Genomic DNA, 23,810 nt, shown 5'->3' on the forward strand with positions numbered 1-23,810 from the left:
TATCGAAGCCTGGTTATTAAACGAGTTCACACCATCGATGAAGAATACAGGCTAAAATATTGGCATTTTTTTCCGTATCAGACATGTTTATTATCACTGCTCTCTACTTCACTCAAAGACTAAAACATACTATGATACAAAGAAGTAGACATTGAACCTTGTGTAAGTTGACTAACACCACAAACCTATTGTTACTCGTATAGTGCTTGTATAATATATATATTTATATGTATATATATATAATATATATATTTGATATGTATCATTATAAACACACGTAAATCTTTCGTATAAAATCACACTTTCATTCGTAGCAAATACGTAATATTCATCACAAATCAGTATGACAAGACATATAACAATAGCATAAAAATTTACAGAAATATCACATGGAAACGGGATCGAAGACACATCAAAATATAAAAACCAATCTGTGTCCTAAACGAAGTTTGATTTATATCCAAATCTACATCGAAAATGTGGTTATATCGATAGAATACTCATATTTTATCATACGTATATAAATATTACAATTTTATGGTGAAAATAGCGGATACAAAATGTAACAACAACATTTCATTTCGTATAACAACATTGTGGATGATCACACAATCTACACAGTACATCGATCACCGACAATGTTACCTTATATCGTCTATTTCCATGTCGGAAGGGCAACATCGAATTTTAAACAAAAACACATGCGCGGTTATCATTTTGTTACACTACATAGTAATTAAGCAATCCTTCACATTTTGACACTGAAATACAGCTTCTAATTGTCATATTGCTGTGGTTTTAGGAAATGTCAGGTCATGAAGAAAGGAAAATATAAGTTGGTACGGAATTGATGATTTGTATGTACATTATTCGTGTATATTTGATTATTAGCATGCTTGTCAGGTTGATTCATGAAATGGAAAGGAATTGAATAATAATTATTGTAACACTATACCTCGGGTACACACACTAGCTTCTCAATGGTATCTGCGAAGTGAAATACGAACTCATCCGATAATTGTGTTATCGAAGGAATCAGAGTCAAAGACAAGCTAAATTAGATCAATGTATAAATGGCATTTTGGAGGTTTCATCTTCAATTCTCCACTATGGACAGGCAGCAGCCCACTAGGCATTTGCATGTGCAGTATGTTTTAAGAAAAATAACGTTTTGAACTTCGGAACCGCAATGTAGACTAAGCATTCTTTAAACATTAACGCGCACTAAACTTTCAACAGAAAATCTTTTAAACCTTAAAACAGAGTAAGCTGTTTATCGGGATGCTTCTGTTTCAATTTCTTTAAGCTTGGATTTATATACTGATTCAAATTACGACGCAATCCATTGAACTTGAAGAAAAACACCTTTCTAAAACTCCAAACCCCAGTTCTCTTTACTCTATCTAAACGTTTAGAGAGCGAGAGGAGAAACGGGGATCATTTTACAAGGAAAACTTTTTTTTTTTGGTAGCAATTGTATGCGATCTGCAATTGATCAGATCAGCACTCTGCATTAAAGTTCGTTAAGGAGGGCATAAACACTGTCAATATTAACTCTCTCGTCTTTATGAAATGGGAAAAAAAAAGAATGGTGGCCAATAATGATGACTGTGGCAGTTTAAGATGGTCGTGATCCGGAGAGTAATAAGCAGAAAATTATTGATGCGGACCGCTGAGCTAGGGGAGCCAATAAAAATTTCTAGGATCCTGATGTGCGGTGCCTCTTACGAATCATGTTTTTTTAAACAAGCCTCATCACGATCAAACGTAATTTAACCCGTTGACTCAGGGAGATACATGGCTCATTCGGTACCCGTACTTGATGGGTTAACAGGGAAATCTCCACAAGAAAAGCAGGTGATCAATATTTCTTACACAGAATCAAGGAGGTTAGCGGCGCGTAACACCGAGCCCCGCCCACCAAAGCTGTCACGTGGTTGGAGTGCTTGGATACGACCAACGCTTCATGACCTTGTCACTGATACATGGTTCTCTCTATAAGAGAAATCTTTTCAACTTGACAAAAGACTGTTACTATTAGCCAAATCATTCAAAACTTCGTTCTGTAACTTCTTGTTCACGAGTGTAACATCTTTTCACCGGAAGGCGACTCTGAACAAACCAGTCGCAACACATCGTAGATCAACCCAACGCACGATGCCATTCCAGCTTGTGCACACCCATTTATATTGTGACGTCATCTGCAATAGAGGCTGATCCTGCCTCTGTTTGCTTTTTCGTTGTATTTCTTGCGGTATATCGTACAAAGTAACGGAGTATTCATTTTTGTGTACTCGAGTATACCACGGTATACTATAAACATCAATATAGCATACTAAAAATCGAAATATGAAATCACATCAACTCGATCACTTTGTACTGGTAGATGTTCAATATATGAAAAAATGTAACATATTCAAGAAATAGAAAATACACGCACAATTTTCATTTTCTGTCTTAGATGATGAACCCGAAACATACTATGTGGATTTATCCATAATCCAGTCACGTCTCCCCTGGTTAACTCACTCTGCACATTGTCGTCAACGTTTCATCAGTTCATATACCAAAGAATTATTGCTCGAAATATTAAAGAATAAAGCGATATGGACTACCATTGCTTCACCTATAATTCGTTTGTTTCTTTTCCCCTGCCGAAGAGGGCGACTTGAGGATAAACCTGCATCGACGATTACGTGATAATCATGCTTACATACAGAACTATTACATTCCTGCTCCGAACATTTAAAAATGTTACACTGAAAAGTACAAATCGATCATAACGATTCTCAAAGACTTGAAGACTCGTTCCTAAACACCAACTCATTCAGAAGTACAATGACATGACACGTTGATGTTTTGCTCCGTCCATTTTTCCCCCTCGGTAAAAACGAATAAAAAGTGTTCGTAGGCCATGGTCCTACGACTTCACATTTCGTTCAATCTGTAGCGCTCATCTCCTTGCCATAGCCATTCTTCAACTGAGTGTTCCACCTTTCTCTCCCTTTCTCTTCTCTTCTTATACTCACTCTCCGTCTCCATCTCTCTCGCTAACACTTTCCCGCTTCTCTCTCTCTCTCTCTCTTTCTCTCTTTTCTCATGCAGCCTTTATCAAACATGTCAAAGTTGATAACTGTAAACGTTACCAGCAACAGTCTTGCACTTTACCGTTTCTTTCTTCTTCTTTTTTTCTGTGAGGTCCTGGAATTAACGATTTCATTAATGAAATGTTAGAATGTACCAAATGTACCACTATGTCACAAATATTAATACCACGTTGTTGTACAGAACAGCTTCAATAACAGACAATGCGATGCTATCAATAATATCGTTTCTCTTAATACGTGTACATATACTTTTCTCTCTCGTTCTCTTTGTTTAGAAAAAACAAATCAAAATTCTGTTTGTTATTGCTAGCGTGATTTGCATGTTCTTGGCAGGACTTGTTAATGCAGCTAACTTCACGTCAAAAAGTTTGCAAAAAGAAAAAGAAAGAAATAATAGATCCAGTCTCCTCCCAACGCCCAGAAGAGTTTTCTACCTCCGTGCCGTGTTGTTCTACAAGAACTACTTGTCCTTTGTAACTTCTCGGCATACCGCGGATGAAACCGGGGCAAATCCACCCTTCATGTAGGCGTTTCTTTTGTTTATAACGGAGAATCATAAATGTTTTTGTCTGATATAAGGACAAAAATAAAAACTTCTAAACTAAAATAAAAGAGGACGCAGTAAGAATGTTAATTCCTGCATGTCAAGGGCCTCTTCTGATAGATAACTGAATACATTCATAGATGAGTACAACTCATTAAATTTCTCTCACAAATGTCATGTCACCTCAAATAGAATAAAGTGCACAAGCAGTGTCCTTTCTCAATGGGAATGAGAGAAAATAGTTCCGTGTACTGGTTGTCAAAATGTCTTCAAACCTTTTCCCAGTTGTTGGTACACGCAAGAACACTCAAGTGTGAACAGACTTTCAAGAACTGTCGAGATTTCCAGCGCACTTTTTTTTTCAGTTAGACTTCTTTAAGAGTGACTCGAGAATCCAAACGTACGAACTAGCCGCCGTCGAACCGACTACAATAATTCGTTCGCATCCGTTGCCATGGTTTTTCACAGGAACACCAGCCTTATTCAATGCGGCCGCTTGCTGGTTCGCGTGCCGTAACCAGGAAAGTGTATAGAGCAGTTCGACTAGTGAGAAAGTTGTCTGCTACTTTGTCGTATATTGTCGGTTCCTTTCTCATTTTTCCTCATCGACCTACACACGCCGCATCCTTGTTGTTGACGTAGTGCGCGAATTCAGCCTTCCAGTTCACCATATGCTCTGTGTACCATTGCTTAAACTCTTCTTTCCATACTTTTTCCGACTCCTTGATGTCACCTGCAGAAAAATACGAATAACAAAAATGGAAAAAAAAAATGTTGATAACATGTTGGGATGGACTTAGCCTTTTGCCGAGGCCCTCTCGCTATATCTGTAGGCACCTTTATGGTGGTGAGCGAATGGAGGCGAAAGAAGCGAGCTCATATAAATTGGACATGTCGCACTCGGCTGGGCTTGCTTCGCTCGCCAGTTATAGCCATCATACAGCAAGAGGGCCGTGACGAAAGGCTAGGATGGACTGAGATGTACTAAGTAGGATAAAAGACCTTTTGCAATTCGATGACATGTGGATTGTTTGAATTGTTAGAATGAGATTTTCGGAATTGAAAGTGTCTGCCGTACATGCAGTAAAATTTATAACTCAACGATAATCAAGATGATAATGAAGCTGATGAATATGTTATTGATAATTATACTGATAAGAGTAATAACAATGGTAATGACAGAAATGACAATCTAATAATGATAATGACAAACATAAATACTGACTTGGTTCGATTCACCAATAATATCCTCTGTAGCGTCGAAAGGCCCTGACATTAAGATTATTTAAGGATTACTAAGCACCGATGTTTACCCTTGGGTCAAAGGGGGGGGGGGGGCACTGTGAATAAAGCATTTTGATTCAAGAGGGATTCGAACTCGGCATTTCCCGATTTAAAATTCAATCTTCTTACTCTGTTACGTACAGGGCAATTTCCCTTCAATATCTTTGTGGATACAATATGTGCAGAACGATTAGTTAAAAAAATCATTGAAAGTTTGACGAATATCGTGCAATACGTTCAAATGACATCAATCTTTACATGAGAACTCTACATCAATTTGTGATGACACAATTCATATAGAAAAATAATAAAGAAAACATTTCACTCATGTCAATATCTACTGACAAGTACCCGTTCCTTTGTAATTGATATTGTGTTTTATTTTTCTCTTCATACCTTCTATAGAAGAGCGGGTGAAAGCTCTTGCGGTATCCTGTATACAAATCAGTTTGCGAAATTCTTTTTAAAGAAAGATTCCCGTCATAGTGAGGTCGGATACAACGAGAATCCGATTTCAAATAAGTTTTTATCGTTGGGTCCCAACTAACCTTCACGTGTTAACCTATGATGATTAAGAATTTATTGCGAGGTTAATTTCGGGCAAAAAAAAACAAACAAACAAACAAACAAACAAACAAACAAAAAGATCAAGGTGGAACAACGTATTTTTCTCATTATTTAACCAATCGTAAAAATACAACAATGTCTGATTTTCCTGTAGAGTTTTACTGGATGTTCCGCTAATCCTGCAGTAAATTAATCCACATTAATGCTTATAGGGAAATTTCCTCACAGATCGAGAGCTTCTACGTACTAATACGTTATCCTATACCTGTCTGTGTTTCGAGTTGGGGCAAGTAGTCCCTCCAGAAAGCGCATTTATCGACTCGTGGACCTCTCCCCGTCTCGGGTTGCCTCGGACCAATTCCTCGGTGAGTTCGATGAAAGCCTGGTTTCCGTTTCGTAGAGCGGCCAATCCCCGTCCGGGTCATTCTCGGTCTTTTTGTTAGGATTGCTATCAAGGTATAAAGGGGAAAATGACATATGAATTAAACAGATACATACTGCGACAAAGTCAAAATTCATTGTCAGAAAACAAGAGGATACAAGAATACTTACGATGTAGTTGCTACAAGGAACAAAAACAAAAACAAAACAAAGGTTTGATACTTGCTCAATGTTTTATTTTCCATGTGAATGCAGACAGGGAATTGATTGAACATGATTTTTGCGAAACAAATTACGTAACAAAACAGGGGAAAGAACCGACCTTCCCGTCATCTCAAATAATTGTCTAATCAAAACAATCATTCTCCGTTTTATCCTCTTCGACTCTTTCTTCATTATCTTTATTATTTTCATAATAATAACTTCCTTCATTATTATCTGATTTTTCTCCTATTTTTCCTCTTCTTTGTGTAAGCTTTTCTCCTTCGCTTCTTTATCTACCTTTATTCTTCTTCTTCTGTCCATTTTCGTTGTCGTTGTTCAGCTATCCTTTCAAGTTAGCGCACCCACCCGTGATCAGAAGACCGGATTTTCACCGTTTGACACGACCTGACTGACATGATCATTAGATGAGGGATTACCAATTGGTGTTTTTTTTTTCTTCTCCATCCTAAATCGAAATCCCTGGGCAACCATATCATTAACGTCAATTGACAAATATGTTTTCCTTGTTGAGGTGTTCGGGGTCGGTTGCGCGTATTTGAGCAAGATTCAAACAAACACGCATCCACAAAATACTAATGATTATACTCAGACATATCTATAGAAAGAAGGCCCTTTAATACGCCAATTTTCGAGGGGAATATTGATCCCCTTGAGAAACAAACAACAAAAGACAAGCTGAAGTCGGGATTGGGGCATCTCTAAGGTCGTGGAGTGGATGACGGAGAAGCCCTAGGAATATTTTAGCCTCCCAGGGGCGTTTGTGTACGTGGAGAACGAACTCTCTCATTATCTTCGACATTGCAACCTGTCGGAGGCGCTAAAGCTACGTATTGTGTCGGACTTAATATGGCGTCCTCAAACACCAGTCCTCAATCCTCTCTCTCCTTCTCTCACACGCTACCCCTCTACCCTCCCTACTCTCATCTGACCCCCCCCTCCCTCCCTCTGACTTTCTCCTATTTTCCGGTCTTCTTTCTTTTCTCTCTGTATTTTCACTCCTTCTTCCCCATCTCTCCCTTTTTGAGACACACACACACACACACACACAAAACACATTTATTTTTTTCCTCCCTCTCCCTCATCTGTCCCTTTCCCTCATATTCTCCTCCCTCTTAATGGACCCTTCCTTTTTCATTTGGAATACGAGCTGATTCTTTCATCACATGGATGAACCGTACTTAAGACAATCGAACAGGGAGGTCTTCCTTCGACTCTGTGTTTACTATAGGTGCACGCCCTGCGCTTTATCGAGGGATGCAGGACGACACTTACCCACGTTCAACTCGAGTGTCGTCGTTTTTCCTCCCCCACCACCACCTCCCCCCACCCCCCCCCCCCCCAGCACGGACGATACCTCTTCTTGTTGTACATGCAGACACGGGCGAAGATACGAAAAGTGCGAGAAATGAGACCTTCGTCCCGTCCATATTATCGAAGGTGTCAGTGACCAATTAGTGAGAAAGAAAAAATTAACTGCGATGGCCGCTGATGAATAATATCATGTAATTACATGCTCATTGCTTGACCTGTACGTATTAGAACTCTTTCTCCTTTCCACGATGTGATTACATAATCAATTTTCGTATTAGATGCTGTATTAGTAGGGACTTCTAATCGACTTTGTATAGTTGTAGTACCTGAATCAATAAGGGGGGGGGGGGGGTCAGTCTCCACCATTGTCATACATCTTCTCCCAGGTACCAAGGAATCTTCAAAGTTGGTATATTAAGGTTGTTGATGGAGTTAGGGTAGATGAAGTCTCGTCCCTCGCCTTCAGTTGCGATGACATTTCGCTCCCCCCCCCCCCCAAAAAAAAAGAAAAAAAAACCTACTACGTACACTATGAAAGAACGCGATCCTTTCTCGTCCAAGGGACGCAGCAAAATCTCCTACGTGAAATGGCTGTGCCAGTGATGATAGCATCCCACAATCCCTTCCACAAATATTTCTCGGTAGCTCCAAAACCCATTCCAAGACTGGAAGTTGCCCGATTCACTGTAAAAATATGGGAAACGATGTCTTTCCCCTTTCCTTCCCAATCTGGACTTAAAGATTTCCGTGGAGGAATGTCAAGAGAAATCTGTGTTTGACGCTAAAATTTCTCGACTTTAGGTTAGTAACTTCCGATGGAGGAACTTGCATGAGGCAAAAACAACGGCTCACACAAATAATTCTGTAGCTTTGTGGCCAAACATCCTTGTACAGTTTACCAAACAGTAACGATTAAGCGGTCATTTTTGTTATACAATCTAGATAGCCAATATTCAGCTGCTGCACTAGCTGGTCTTCCATAGGGTCCAGTTGGATGTGAGGCGGGGTTGCTTCACCGAGTTATACACCATTTTCTTTGCAATGAAAGAAATCGGCGGCATCTTTTACGTGCATGAGTTGTGATTTTCTCACACACAGGACTTCTGTCTCACACACGGGACCTCCGCAATTTAATGTCCTACCCAAGGGACAGAGTGTTTTTGGCTCTTATCAGAGGGGACCGTATGATTACACACAACAGTGCTCAGTTAGACTCGGGAATCATCGAACCCGGGTACTACCCGTTTGCATCTGAATACAGACGCGCTACTCGCGGAGCCGAAATCTTCGACTGCAGCTTGAAAGGATTCCGTACCATTTTGAATTAATTATTTAATGACTCCTTCCCTCGTTAGGCTGTAAAATATTTCTCTTATCCTTTACTCCGCGTCAAAACTTACATCGGACATCGCTTCCTCCCCTCCCCCCCCCCCCATACGCACAAAACAGTAATTAAAGCAGTTAACCTACTGTTCTCATTAAATAAGAGGTTTACTACACTCTAAGAAAAAAATTGGTTCAAATTTGCACCTTTCAGACCAGCGAGCACTTTTAAAGGTGCAACTTTGCACCTTTCTGGTCTGAAAGGTGCAAAATAGCACCCGTTAAGATGTTACAATGGTGTCACACGTTAAGGTGCAAAATTGAACCTAGTTTTCTTAGAGCGTACTATGACACACAAACCATTACAACACACTAAATAAACGAGTATTATGTAACGATGCACGATCTGTATACATTTTTTCCTATGACTCACCCTGTTTTTGCAAAGTTCGCCCAGTAGGTCATGATCTTTCGACTTAGCTCTACCTCAGCATCCGTGTAGCCACGCTCCGGGATGAGAGGCATGCCGAAGATGTAAAGGATCTCATCTCCGTGGAGTACCCCCATCCACTCTGGCCACGGAGAGGTCGAATCTCTCTCGAGAAACCTGTAGTAGTAGACTGGATTATTGGCTTGGGCGTATGCATAGGCCAGATCCACAGTGGAGCAGGTGAAAAGGTAATCACCTGTTGCGTAATCAACAGCGTCCCGGAGTATCTCGGGATCATCCGGCGCTAACCAATCCGTGTAGTAAAATGCTATCGCGTCCTGTCCAAAACTGTTCACGTGGGAAAAGGAGTACTGAAGGGCATTGCGATATTCGTCTCTGTTGAGTAAACTCTCCTCGTCTTTGTCATATCCCGGCACCTCATAGATCATGAAGAAAAAGCCCTCGTTCAAATTACTGCCAAGCAGGATTTCGGTGGACTTAAAGGACTGCCTCTCCAGAGATGTTCTGGGAATCTCTGGGATAAAGGTGCCGTCTACGACGGGTACGAATGAGAACTCGCAGTATCCGTCCGTCACGAATTGGGCGTTTAGAATGTCCAAATCCTGCCTGGTCCGGAGACAAGCAATCATATCCTTGATGGACAACTCATTGCCGTTGGCTCCCTCGTCGCAGTTGCAACCTTGTGCTAGGAGTTTTCCCCTGCGGATGCCTTCTGCTTCCGTTACTGTGGCCCAGGGGGCAGTGGCTCCCGAGCTTTGCATGATAGCCCTTTGGAACAAGTTTTGGCTGGACGGAGACAGCAAGTGGAGGGCCACACTAGCGGCGCCGGCACTCTCGCCGAAGATCGTCACCTTTCTGGGGTCCCCGCCGAACATCTGGATGTTGTCTTGCACCCACTGCATGGCCAAGGCCTGGTCGAGCAAACCTTGGTTCCCCGGCGCGTCTTCATGGCCCATTGCAAGAAATCCTAGGGCGCCGATGCGGTAATTCATGGACACAACCACGACGTTCTGCTCAGCGGCAAGGTAACGACCGTCATAGACGTCTAACGATGAGACACCGGAGAGATAAGCGCCACCGTATATCCAAACCATGACTGTAGCTGACTGTGGTCGCGGGTACGGAGTCCAGACATTAAGGTTTAGGCAGTCCTCGTTGAGTTTTACCGGAGAATTCCACATTTCTGTCCCACTGAATCCCTCGAAAATTTTATCAGGTAAATGCATGCATCCGTAACCAAAGTAGGTAGCGTTAAATGTATGGTCCCATCGTTGCTTCGGAACAGGGGGTTTAAACCTCAGTGGTCCCATAGGCGGCTCGGCGTACGGAATGCCCAGGAAAGCGTCGACATATACATCTGATGCGCCTACGGTTGTAGCTACCACTCGCTTACCCAAGACCCGCCCGGTCACGGTGGTTACGTTCAAGTCAGGTTCTTGGGACGTCGTCCGCCCGATGAAGAGTAACGCAGCGATGAGAAAGACTTCCGGTAACATGATGATGGTTTGGAGTAACAAGATGCATACACCTGCAGTGTGAATGAAACAGAAAGTACACAGGAATTATCAGCGGGTCGGTTTAATGCACGCTTGGGAAGGTACCATCACCGTATCTCACTCATGATCAATACTATACTTACCATGGAATTGATTGTGACATTAATGATTATGGTTAGAGCTGTTATTCCGAAGGTTCTTTTTTCCGAAGGCTCTTTAATCCTAAGATTCGTTATTCCGAAGGTTCATTTTTCCGAATTTCATTTTCGGATTAAGGACTCTTCGGAATAACGAACCTTCGGAATAACGCCACAAATGTTCGGATTAACGAACCCTTTTTCATTTTCGGATTAACGAACCTCATAGGTATAGAGAATTTGTGTGTTTCGGATTAACGACCCTTCAGAATAACGAACCTTCGGAATAGCGAACCTTCGGAATAACGAACAGCACCCATGATAGTTGGGGTGATGTAGAGGTGATAACAGCTATGAAAAAATAGATTTCTTCCAGTGAACAGTGACGCAGCTACCGCAGTATCATGAGCTCTACAAGAACATTACATCGTTTCTTATACCATCATTATCATCACTACTAATATCATTTTTGCTATCTTATCATGGGATACTGTTCATAATTTTCTCGTCTTCATCATAATATTTCTTGAATTTCTTTTGTAGTGTTCTCCACCATCTCCAATTACCTGACATGTCTTTAATGGGTTTTTTTCTCTTAATAACCCCCTTATTGTTGGAAACAAGAAATCAAAATAAATACAAACATGGCAGAGGAGACCTGACGTTTATCATCAAGACTGTACACATTTCTAAAGGCATCCGGATATTGTCGTTTCATGCGGACGTGTCTACGGCTTTTGATCACCTCATCGTCACAATTATGCTCGCCTTCAACCGTGATTCAAGGTTCCCTCCTCTGTAATAAATGTCCACCATCTACGGGAAATAGCAACTGTTTGATTGTCTGTAGGATCTAGATGGTATGACCATTTTCTTTTTCTATTCACGAAAACCAGTCGACGACTCCTTTGCCGTCATGCATGATTTTCAAACGCTTACTTTGTAAATTTATTTGCTGGATCAATCCCTTGTTCAGGGCTCAAGCCTGAGTCATTACTATCCCCATTACCCGTTGCCATGGTCACCCCAAACGCTCCAGGGATGCCTTGGTGTGGATTCAAGAAAAGGTGTATTGTGAGGAGTAAATTGGTCCCAACGGCGGGATAACATACCCGATGGCTGGGATAAGAACGACTTTAACAGGGGCAGCTTACTAATGTTACTGCAGTACCTTTCTTTCCCTGTTCTTGGTTGTTTTTTTTTTTGTTAATCCAAGACCATTGCCTTTTACCAACCTTATAAATATTCATAGGAAGCCAAAACTATATGCAACAGACTACTTGTTCATTTAGCTCACACTGTTATATGGGCAGTATGCTTACCTCGTGTTAAGGGGATTATAGTTGTGGATCTATCAAGGAAAAGAACTATGTTTTGTCTGTTATGACATTCATATATGCGCATCGACTAGAGAGAGAGAGAGAGTTCCGAAGTGATAACACCATCGCCCTGTAAAATTTGCATTTTGTCTGGGACGATATCCCCTGTTTAGAAATCGAAGTTTCCGAAACTCTCTAAAGTTCTGTCCGATTGAAACGGAACTTCTGCCGTTCTGCTTGAATGATTTTAACCATTGCTTAATGCCATCTAAAATGTAGGAGAGGTGGACGAGTGCTAGTGAAATGCACAAAATAAGTCGCAGTCTCGTATGGCATAGACAAGTGCCTTGTCATCAGTGTAGTGAATTAATCTGAAACTTTAAAGAGCAGCAAAGTCCGGAGTGAATGCTGAAAATTGACGGAGCACAACAGTCGAGGTTAACTTCGAAAGTAGTAAAAAATAGATAAGAACAGGTAACTTTCACCTGTCTAGTTTCTTTGTGAGACCAAATAGGTATTGATACCTCCGTTGTAAAATATGGAAACCTTATTTCACTATTCAAAAACAGCCCCCTTAAATGATTATCATCTAAGCTAAATAAAGCAAAACAAAATAACTATGAAGCTTTATCGAAATTAAGTCTATATAAGCTATACAATTAGAGATCTGAAGAGACTTTCGCGTAGAACAAACAAAATCTTTCACGCATTATTCGTATGGCCATTATACGAAGCGGATATTCTATTGTTTGAAACGAATTCATTAAAAGTAGATGAATTGCTGAACTGTGCCACTTTCAATAGAGCATCATCGTTCTGATCTACACGGTGTCTATTGGTGGAAACGTTTAACGTATGAACGGTAAGTTTCCGTATGTTGTTTTATTTCAGCAAGATCGGTATTCCCCCACAAAGACAGAACACATTAAAGTAAGAAAACATCAAAATGAAAACAATCAAAGTGGAAGATTTGATTCTAGAAAGCACTAATAAGTCATGATTGATGGAGGTAATTGGCCAGTTTTACCATGGGAGAAGAAATTTAGTGGTGCTAGTGCATTATCTATAAATACACAAACAATCATTCAATTACAGATGAATGAAAGAAACGCTAAGAACAGAGTTTGCGGGGCATTTCATCCCATTGTTTGTGGATATGGCCATCTATTTTGAAGAATGCTGATGGTGGGATCCGCTATAATGACCACAAAGGAGAAAGAGTAAAGGTGGTTTACATTGACTCAAAAAGATCGATAGCATTGAGCCCGTGGACAGAGTTAAAAGGAGATGCGTGTCTATATTGTGATAAATGAAGTTCAGCCATTGCCCAATTTTCGTCCGGCCGCAGATCGATTCCAAACAATGGGACGGATTCGGAAGGACTTTATTTGACAGATAAGGGGAAGCCGCGAGTGTGGGAAAATTAGGAGAAAGACGTCTGGAAAAAAAAATACAGCATCCCGACAAAGACAGAAGTAAGAAAGATGACACACACAGTCTTCTCGGTGGGGCATATATCTTTGAACTGAATGTGATAAACGGTGGTAGGTAGAAGAGACTTAAATTTTGACACATTGGCTAGACATCCACGCTTATCTTGCAAGACGAAAAGCCAAGCTGAAGTGAACTAACACTAGTTGTATACTTCTCTGGATGGACGTGGAGGGTAGTACATTGTTTTTATTCATATCATCAATTCCACGCGAAAAGCTTTCATTGTCAACAGAACTGGTGCGCGACAATACAATTCGAAGTAGTACAAGCTCTTTTAGGCCTATTACCTTAATGACGTCGGCGAGCGGATTATGTAGGGGCCGCGAGAGGTGCGAAAAAGTAGGCTTTGATATAACTTAGTTTTCTTTCCGCGGAACTAACCATTTCACGCCTAATTATACAGACGCCGTAGAGCGCGGGAAATAAATGTATGTCATACAGGAAATGGCGGGGGCCGGAACCGGCTGCCTGCTTTCAGGCATTGATGTCTGGGTGAATGCAATAGGGAAATATACCTTGGTGACACTGTTGCTTGGTGAACGTACAATGTGAACCTGTAATACGAATTCATTTGGACAAGAAGTAGAATGATGTTTCTTTTTCTTCTTTTATACTTCCCATGGTGTGGACAGCCAGCACTTTCAATCAGCTGTTCTCTTCCATCAATGGTCCTGATTTTATGAACATACTCCATGGTCTTAACTTAAATTCAGTACAAATTTTCCACATACAGTCGTGCACTCCCGTTATAACGAACACGGATATAACAAAATGTTCGTTACAATAAAGTAAGAGTTCAGGTCAAAAGATTATCATTTATAAGCATTAATTTACTTACTTTACTGTGTGTTCGGTTATAACGAAATTTCAATACCACGAAAGAAAACCTCCATATAGTCCCCAAGACTTCGTTATAATGGGAGTGCACTGTATTAGCAGAATATGTGATATCTAAGCTTGGCCACATGCACGACGTCTTTACACCATTTTACAAAGTAAAGGGAAATGTGGGGGACATGGGGCAATTCACCTCACAGTGATCAATCTGAGTTGACATTGTTATAAACGTGGCATAAGGCTGCAAATCACCTAGAACCAATAATTCCGGGATCAAAAATACATCATGAATATGCATGGCCGCATTGAGTTTTCACAATGTATACACACACATCGCATGGCTGCAGGAATATACATGTTAACATCAATGTGTGTGTGTGTGTGTTTGTGTTTGTGTTGGTGTGCGTGTGTAGAACCTCAATACGTTAACGTTATTCGGGAACAATATTAATGATTGACGGTTGAAATCATTATTACGGAAGGATCACTAAACAAAACAAAATGGAGAACTAACAAACGGAATCACTGTCCAATATAGTTCTGAGAATAAAGCAAGAGAAAAAAAATGATTTCAAGATCACAGTCACACACGGCAAAAGACATATCCAACAAGGGTCATCTGTAACGACTCGTGGGCAGAGATCGCCCGGTGGATTTATGGCGACCTCACAGTTGGTCAACGTACTCAGCATAGCCAAGTCTTACCTATTCAAAGTAGGCCAAATGTTGCCGGATCAAGCACAGTTCGGTGTCATTCAGTGTTGTCCACTTGCAGAAATTATTCCGATCCGTTTTTGACGGGCCACTAGTAGGCGATTATTCTAAACACTTGCCATATTCTATGGAATATGCAGTTTATTACAGGCTATTACGATATAGCTGTTGGGTGCGGTATGGCACCTGGTGTTGTCTGTTTCGGCCAGGGCTATGCGGGAGAGTGGGCGTTCGCGAACGCTGCGAAACTTTCCCAACGCAGACGCCGGGTGAAGGGGGATCAACAAGTCTGCAAAGACGCAGGAAGCCACTGAAAACATAACGGTCCAGGTGAGTTCTACGAGTGCCGCCAACAACAATAGGGGAATTTAGCCTTCCCGCTTCGGCGACGACCCATTCACGTCGCATTATCGAACGTCAAACGTGAGGTGAAATGGGCATTATAAAAAGAGAGGGAGGGGGAAAAAAGGGAAAGAAGGATAACATAAGAGAGAGAGAGAGAGTGGGGGGGGGGGGTGAGAGACTGAAGGATGGGGTAGAGTAGATGGGAGAAAGGGAGGGAGAGAGGTTAGACAAGGTTGGGGCGACGTGTCTTGACAATAATGGTCATGCCTATTCTGAGTGTCAGCGCTGAACACAAGCATTTTGTGATTTCTCGAGCCTCAATTGATAAGATGAGAATTTGAAAGAAATTCTTTCTGAAATTCCATGATGACAATAAAGAATATGATGATGACGATGACGGTGATAATAACTGCAATACTATTAATAATAATGATAATAGTGATAATAACGGTAATGATAATAATACTAATAATAATGATAATAGTAATAATAGTGATAATAACGGTAATGATGATTAATAATAATAATAATAATAATAATAATAATCATTATTATTATTATTATAAAGATGATACAAGTTAGAATGATGAAAATGATACCAGTACTACATAAAAACAACTAAGAGAGAGAGAGAGGGAGAGAGCCTTGAGATGTGGACGTTATGTCCAGACATGGACGTGACATTTCCTTGTACAAGATTCAATTCAATTCAATTCAATTCAATTTAATTCAGTTCAATTCAATTCAAATTTTATTTCCCAACATCACATTTTCGTTGTCGATACAAGTTCGAGGAAAACAAATTGTACATTGTATTACAACTTTATAAGAATGAAGCTATTTGTTGAAAATAATTGTGTTATTGGAAAAAAAGAGGCCCACGTTAAAAGATAGCCTTGTAAAAATGTGGGCCACTAAAATGAAACTATCGAAATAGCCCTAAATTGCACCAAGAATAAGTCCTCAAAGCGTGCCAAAGTGGGCCAGAGAGCAATGTTTCTATACGTCAAACCGGGCCGTCCTCAAGCGAACAGACGTTTCATATCGTGCCGTGCCGTGCCACAAAAGCTGTCCGTACGCAAACTGGGCCTGTGAAGTGTGTATACAATATGCATGACGATCACGGTTAAAATGAGTAAATTTGGAAAAAAAAAGTCCTGAATTTCCTGAAGGAATGGTCACAGGTCTGTCTATATTCATATCATCTTATACGGCAACAACATTGACCTGACTATTAGTTGAGATAATGTACACGAAAACAAGTAATGTAATTCGTCCCCAGATGTTGAGTTAGACCTAAATGAACATTGTTTTTTGTTGTTTTTTTTTTAAGTCTAGGTGAATTATCGTGCTGCTAATAATTACATGTCATGAATTTTGATTTGAGGAATTATTTGGCATCATATTAATACACTGATCAATTTAGATTATCGTCAACCAATAATGCAGTGATGTGAACAATACTCAAAACGATCACATGATATGAACTCATCGTTTAGTTTTTTTTTCAAATGTAGATGATTTTAGGATATTGGTGGAAACTTAAAAGTAATAATACCTATGATAAAAATTCGAGAAAAGAGAAAAAGAGAGAGTGAGTTCTTTTTATCAACGATGGCGGGAATTACACTTACATTCTTTTCAGCAATAGCTCATTGCTACCCTTTTTTTGGGAGGGGGAAGAGTAGCTCATTGTTACCTTTTTTTAAGGGAAAGAGCATGTAATAAAGAGACTTTGCAAGAAAGACTGCGCCATAAAAGACGGGCGTATATCGGTAACAGTGATTTCCTCAGATTTTAAGGATCTTTACAATCCTTAAAAGACTAGGACGGAGAATCGGATGATACAAACACAGAAGAATGATTAGATTAATACGATTTAGCCGATTTCTTTGCAAAATATTTCGGCAGATCTAGTCCAAATGGCGGAGCAACAGAGTCTGGACCAGAACTAATTCTTTTTGGGAACGTCGGTAATTTTCCAGATCGACTGATGGGCGCCGTTTCGTTCGAGTAATACGCCGTAAATAAGCGATCACAGCAACACCCAATCAGCTTACACTTACTAGCTGTTTCGATATAGGTCCAGTCGTTACAAGGTATACAAACATGTCAAATCAAGACGACATGCAGCCAGGTTTAAATTCGTTGCTTATCATGCCATGTGATAATAACAGCAAGAATCATGTTATACTTTATTAGATGAAATGACTTGCCAAATAAAAAATACGCTGGATGTCACCTTTGGGCAACTCCGTTTCCTCCTCCGTAACTATGGTAACGAATCCTACACCAAGATAAATCTGTATCAAACTAAATGTGTAGTACGTGTAGTATTAAATGGAACTAGTCTCCGGAAAAAAAAGAAAACTGGTGTACACATCAGCGTAAGAACGCTCTGCAGATGTAAGATTCCTAGCTATATTCCAGGTCAACAAAAAAAAAAAAAATAGAAATTTTCTTTTTGATCTTCAAATTGTGAAAACCGATTATTGTATTACTCCTGTTTCTCTTGATCAGTCCATTTTCGATATTTCATACAAGCTGATAAGTTGTTATTGTTTTCATGGCTGTGTTTTTGTGTATGTACGTTCTTTGTAATCATTTGTTTTCTCTGTTGTCTGACAAAATGTCAAATAAAGCACGAGGACAACAAAGTTCCTTTGCCCAGCAGTTGAGAGATAAGATCTGAAGACGAGAGACGAGACAGTCGGATGGCCAACCGAACCGTGACATCGCACCAAACAGATATGAAAGAAACCACCGAAGCCCAATTGATGCAAGATTCCACAAGACCCGGTTAAAGAGCCTTGAGATTTGCTAGTGCTGTAAACCACGGATTCACTCTGAAAATTGTTCTCCTCTTCTACGAGAGCTCCAATCTCTTCAAGAGGATTACGTCTTCCAAAGCCGCTACTGTTGCTTCAGGGTTTTCCTCGAATAGTTTCGTTTACATGCCTTTACATTCAAAACTGCAGACGATCAAAAACCCGTACAGTGTCTGATGGCATGGACAGAGTATACCTTTCATATCTGGTATATCATCAGAACGCTTAGAAGCAAGACTATTATGATCAAAGAGCTCAAGAGTTCTCAATAGTTTGGTTAGGATCGCGTGCAATTGAAATAATGCATGCGGGAAGCAAGTCCTGATGTCACAATAAGCCTTCTTTAACCCACTGATGACTATGAGAATGCTTTGCCCCCGTTTACAATTAGGTAATTGCAGTCTCTCGGAGGCAACCGATTAGTTGTGCGGAACTGCCATCGGCAACTATAAGGCGAAGAGTGTAGATACATGGCATTGTTGCAGTCGTTGGTCACTCTTCAAACATTGTGTGCCATTCATGATGTCTTGCAGCTTCTTCTTCCTGACAACTGATGATGATACGGTAAGGAGAAGGTGTACGAACTCGAGACAATCGTGCGATTTACCTACCGCCGGTCGCCTCCGTGTCACGATACGGGCGCCAAATTGTTTGAGCCTCCTTAAAGGAACTACATCACTAAAACACCTAAAGAATATCTAGATGTGTGCTATGTATTTTTCAATCACTTTTCTGCCATAAATCCTTCAGGTGGTGCATGACGTCACAAGGGCATACAAAGATGTTATGGGGTTAGTTAGCGACATCGCAAGAGCTAGGCATGATACAGTCACAGGAAGTGGAGCCTCTTCAAGTCCGTGTACCCCCGATGAGCTGACCTGAAGAACAGGAAGAAGAACTACGACAGGACGCGCATGTGAACTAAATCGTATACAAGTAATCGATAATCGGAAGTGAGTTAGCTCTGTCGGTAGCGGGTCTGCTTGACGATCCAAAGGACCCCGGTTCGATTTCCGGGTTCCACCGTGAGCAATGTTGTGTGTAAACATACCGTCCACTCTAAGAGGCAAAACACTCTGTCCCTCGGATAGGACATAAAATGGAGGTCCCGTGTGTGAGAGAGTCACAACTCATGCACGTAAAAAATCCCTCTTCATTATTCATCGCGAAGTGCAGGGTGTTTAACCCAGTGAAATGGTCCTGCCGTGCATCCAACTGGACCCCATGGAAGATCAGCTATTGCAGCTGAATATGGGCTTTCTAGCCATCTCCTCAGATGGAAATGAAGCAAACAAACAATCACTATTCCAACACCTTTTCCGAACGCTATCATAAGGCACACTCATATTTTGATTCTTCAAGTTCAAGTTGTTCAAGTTGATTTATTTCACTTCCAACAAACAAATAATAAGAAATACAAAGAAACGCTCATATACACAGACGTCATGAAATCAGTACCACAATGAACAGAATAACATTGTAAAAAAAAATACAGGTAAATTATCGACAGAGATGCAAATAACTGTTACGTCACTGTGGTAAATGCATAAACAATATTGCTGGAAATGGAGGGGACTGCTAAAAAGCAGAGCTTGTAGAATGCAGTCCCCTCATAGAGAAAAAATATATAATTGCAAAAAACAACAACAACAAGTTTCCCTAAGCGGTAGCAAAAAAAAAAAAATCACCATTCACCAAGTGCTGTCGCTCCTGTTCATACACCTCTGAGGAATATTGCTGGTAATATCCCCTAATGCATTCAGTGTTCTCTCTCATCTCAAACTGCAACCCTTCACAAGGAAAGTGTAAAAATCGGGATTTCTTCGGATATGGTTGATAGTATCAGTTTTGAAGGGAATGTCTGCGGAGAGCATGTAATAGCCATACATGATAAAAGGGTGACGATCCCTCAAATTGATTGATGCAATTACACCTTAATGGTTAGATAATGATTCAGGGTGACATAGGTGGATGTTGAATAGAAAGCAAAAATCTCTGCCTTCACAAAACTAAAACAGTACAGCTTGACAGTACATTCAAAGTCGAGAGAGGGCGTACTCATATTCGCCACTTTCCAGTGTTACATCAATAACCAAACATGCCAGAAGTAACACTTGAACGCAGGGACATAAAATTATTATTATGAGTGAAAACATTACGAATGCGAGAAACGCGAAGTAACCACTCGCCCAGGTACATTATGGTAGTCAGGGGGCGATCGACTGTCAGAGAAAAAAAACCCGATGCGGTTGTTTCAAAGACCCGGAGATATCAGAAAACAAAGATGCGATGTGAAAACACCAGTTGTCTCCTAAAACACTCGTGGTAAATTCTAGGCGCGCTGTGTCAAAACCAAGATCTAATCACTTAGATACTAGTATCTATCTTAGGCTTTGCTGGAAAAGAAAATGGATAACTGATAAGGGGACATCTTGTCCCAAATCGTCTTTCTCCCCCCCCCCCCCATCTCTTTCCCTCTTTCCCTCTCTATCTCTCTCTCTATCTCTCTCTATCTCACTTTCATATCAGATACTAATATATATATATATATATATATATATATATATATATATATATATATATATGTATGTATATATATATATATATACATACACACACATATATATATATATATATATATATATATATATATATATATATAGGTGAAGCGGGCTTGGCCTCGTACGTTGTGGGTGCTGCATTATCTTTAGGTATATGTGTTAACATTACTGCAACGTCTGCGAGTCATTCCTCCGTCACACACACACACACACACACACACACACACATATATATATATATATATATATATATATATTATTTGTATATCATAGATGAAAATATGTGTGTGTGTATGATATTAAGAAAGTAAACTTATTCTTTTATCTCGGATTGGTATAGTTCAGTCATGATTGTAGCAATAATCAATTTAATACTCTATCACTCTATCACTCTATCACAAAAAACAACAACACATGCTATTGAGAGCATTCGGTTCTATGCTACAAAAAGTGTGAGATTTCATCCTTACATTGTGGCAATTAGTAATGAATCTCAAGTCGTATAAGTACCATGTAACACGATAACTTCAAGTACTCAGAAATAATCCTTAAAGGTTGAATGGCCATTCATTCACGTCATTCGCTTGTTCGATAGAAATGGACACCTTCTAACACACGGCGCTCCCATCATCGTACTACATACTCCATGCATTCTCTCAAACAGAAGAAGAAATAGTTGACGAAAATATGCACACCTAACTTTGAAGCCTTCTAGCAGTCTGCTTTATCCTGATTGGCACTATACGTTCTTGGATGATAAACAAATAGCACGCACTTACATTTCCAATCCACAGAATAAGATCATGTTCCAAAACTTGTAAATAGGACAGAAACATTAATGGTCGTCAGAACTTCTTTCCTAAACAGGCAAGAATGGTAAAGAGAGGTTTGTTCCAAGAGCTTTCATCACGACAATTCCGCCTTTCTTCTAAATCACAGTCCAATCTATGACCTTGCAGTGCTTGCTACGGACCAGGTACCAATCATATCGACAATACAAAGTACATGGAACGCATAATGCACACACACAAGAAATGGCGTGTGTTAATATACACAACGCCAATTCGTAATCACGTGATCGGCGTCAAACAGCTTCCAGCAGCGCCGTTCGTTGTAGTATAGCGCTATGTCGTCTGCCCTTGTAATTCAATGGTCATGCTGTGTTAACCGCGACCCTGTGTATTCTGGTCTTCATTGTTATTTCACACCGCTTCACAATACTTCAATCGGCAGACCGAGACTGTAACCAGCAACAGAACTCTCTTCGTAAATTTGTTTTCCTTAAAAAAAAAAAAAATAAAGTTATAATTTCATACACTCCCACACACAAACACACTTTTTCCCGATAATATTTCGCGATTTCAATACGATTACTTTCATCTTGAATCTATGATTATAACACAACATTTGGTCACACAGACACACAGACAGACAAACAGACACACGCACACACACGCACACCCCATATGGACACACATACACACACATACATTCATACATTATACCAATCGTCCATTTCACATTCATATCTTTGCCTTTCTGTTACAGATAAATTACATTTACCTTCACCAAGACAAACGGAGAGATGAATAGAAAGAGATATAGAAAGAAAGAAAAGAGAAAAAGAGAAAGAGAGACTCAAACATATATTTATAAAGAGAAAATGGCAGAAGGGATAGGTGAGTGAAACAGCTGGAAGAAGAGGTGTACTAGTAGCTAACACAAAAAGAAGAGAATAAAAAAGTGGCATTTTTAACCTGAACAGCGTGAGCAAAAAGATGAAACTGGATTTGGCGGCGCTTGTAATACACAGCATGCCTTTTACCCGCGCGAAAGATTCTGTCACATCGTATAGCAAGAACGCTGCTGATCACAATGAATCGAATGAGTCTTACTGACATTAAATCGCTTGCGGCTGACTGCCGTTCTGCAGGAGAGCAGGACTTCAATCAGTCTCACCCTCCTTGGCTCAATATTTACCTGTTTACTTACCGAGAAGACCTGGAACTCCAATCCACTCTTTATCCATTCTGCCCTACTTTGGCAAAAGGAAGCAAGTGACATCGAGTATACAAATGCCACAAAATGAAGAAAATATGTTTTTGGGTAGGCCCTTCAACATGGAAATTTGTGATGAGAAATAATGTCGGTATTCGTGCAAGTCATATGGTGATGCATTTATGACAATTCGAAGAATTTTGATATTCCCATAAAAACTAATTATTATGTAACTTGCTTCCTTTTGCCAACGTATTATAGATTTGTAGCAAACATGAAAAATCTGGCAAAAGGAAGCATGTGACAATCATATCATGAGTATGTTACTTGCTTCCTTTTGCCAAAGTACTACAGATTTGTAGCAAACACAAAAAAAATGGCAAAAGGAAGCAAGTGACAATCGTATCATAAGGATGTCACTTGCTTCCTTTTGCCGAAGTATTTTAGATTGTGTGCAAATATAAATAATTTGGCAAAAGGAAGCAAGTGACAATCATATCATGAGGTTGTAACTTGCTTCCTTTTGCCAAAGTATTTCAGATTTGTAGCAAACATGACAAATCTGGCAAAAGGAAGCAAGTGACAATCATATCATGAGAATGTTACTTGCTTCCTTTTGCCAAAGTATTTTAGATTTGTAGCAAACATAAACAATTGGCAAAAGGAAGCAAGTGACAATCATATTGTAAGGATGTTACTTGCTCCCTTTTGCCAAAGTATTTTAGATTGTGTGTAAATACAAATAATTTGGCAAAAGGAAGCAAGTGACAATCATATCATGAGGTTGTAACTTGCTTCCTTTTGCAATTTTTTCATGCAATTTTGTGCACTAGTTTCCTTTTGCCACCCGAATATCTCAGAAATGAGCCAAAATTGCAACTTTTGGAC

The 23,810-nt window shown here is 40.1% G+C and overlaps 1 pseudogene; it reads right to left on the minus strand.

Moving 5' to 3' along the window:
- Positions 1–1,461: 1,461 nt before the first annotated feature.
- LOC139723875 (cholinesterase-like) overlaps positions 1,462–23,810 on the minus strand; it is a 116,001-nt pseudogene continuing 93,652 nt past the window's right edge.

The sequence above is a fragment of the Diadema antillarum genome, unplaced genomic scaffold (genome assembly GCF_040938485.1).
Source record: "Diadema antillarum isolate AM-2024a unplaced genomic scaffold, OU_Dant_1.0 scf00000201, whole genome shotgun sequence".
Taxonomy (NCBI): domain Eukaryota; kingdom Metazoa; phylum Echinodermata; class Echinoidea; order Diadematoida; family Diadematidae; genus Diadema; species Diadema antillarum.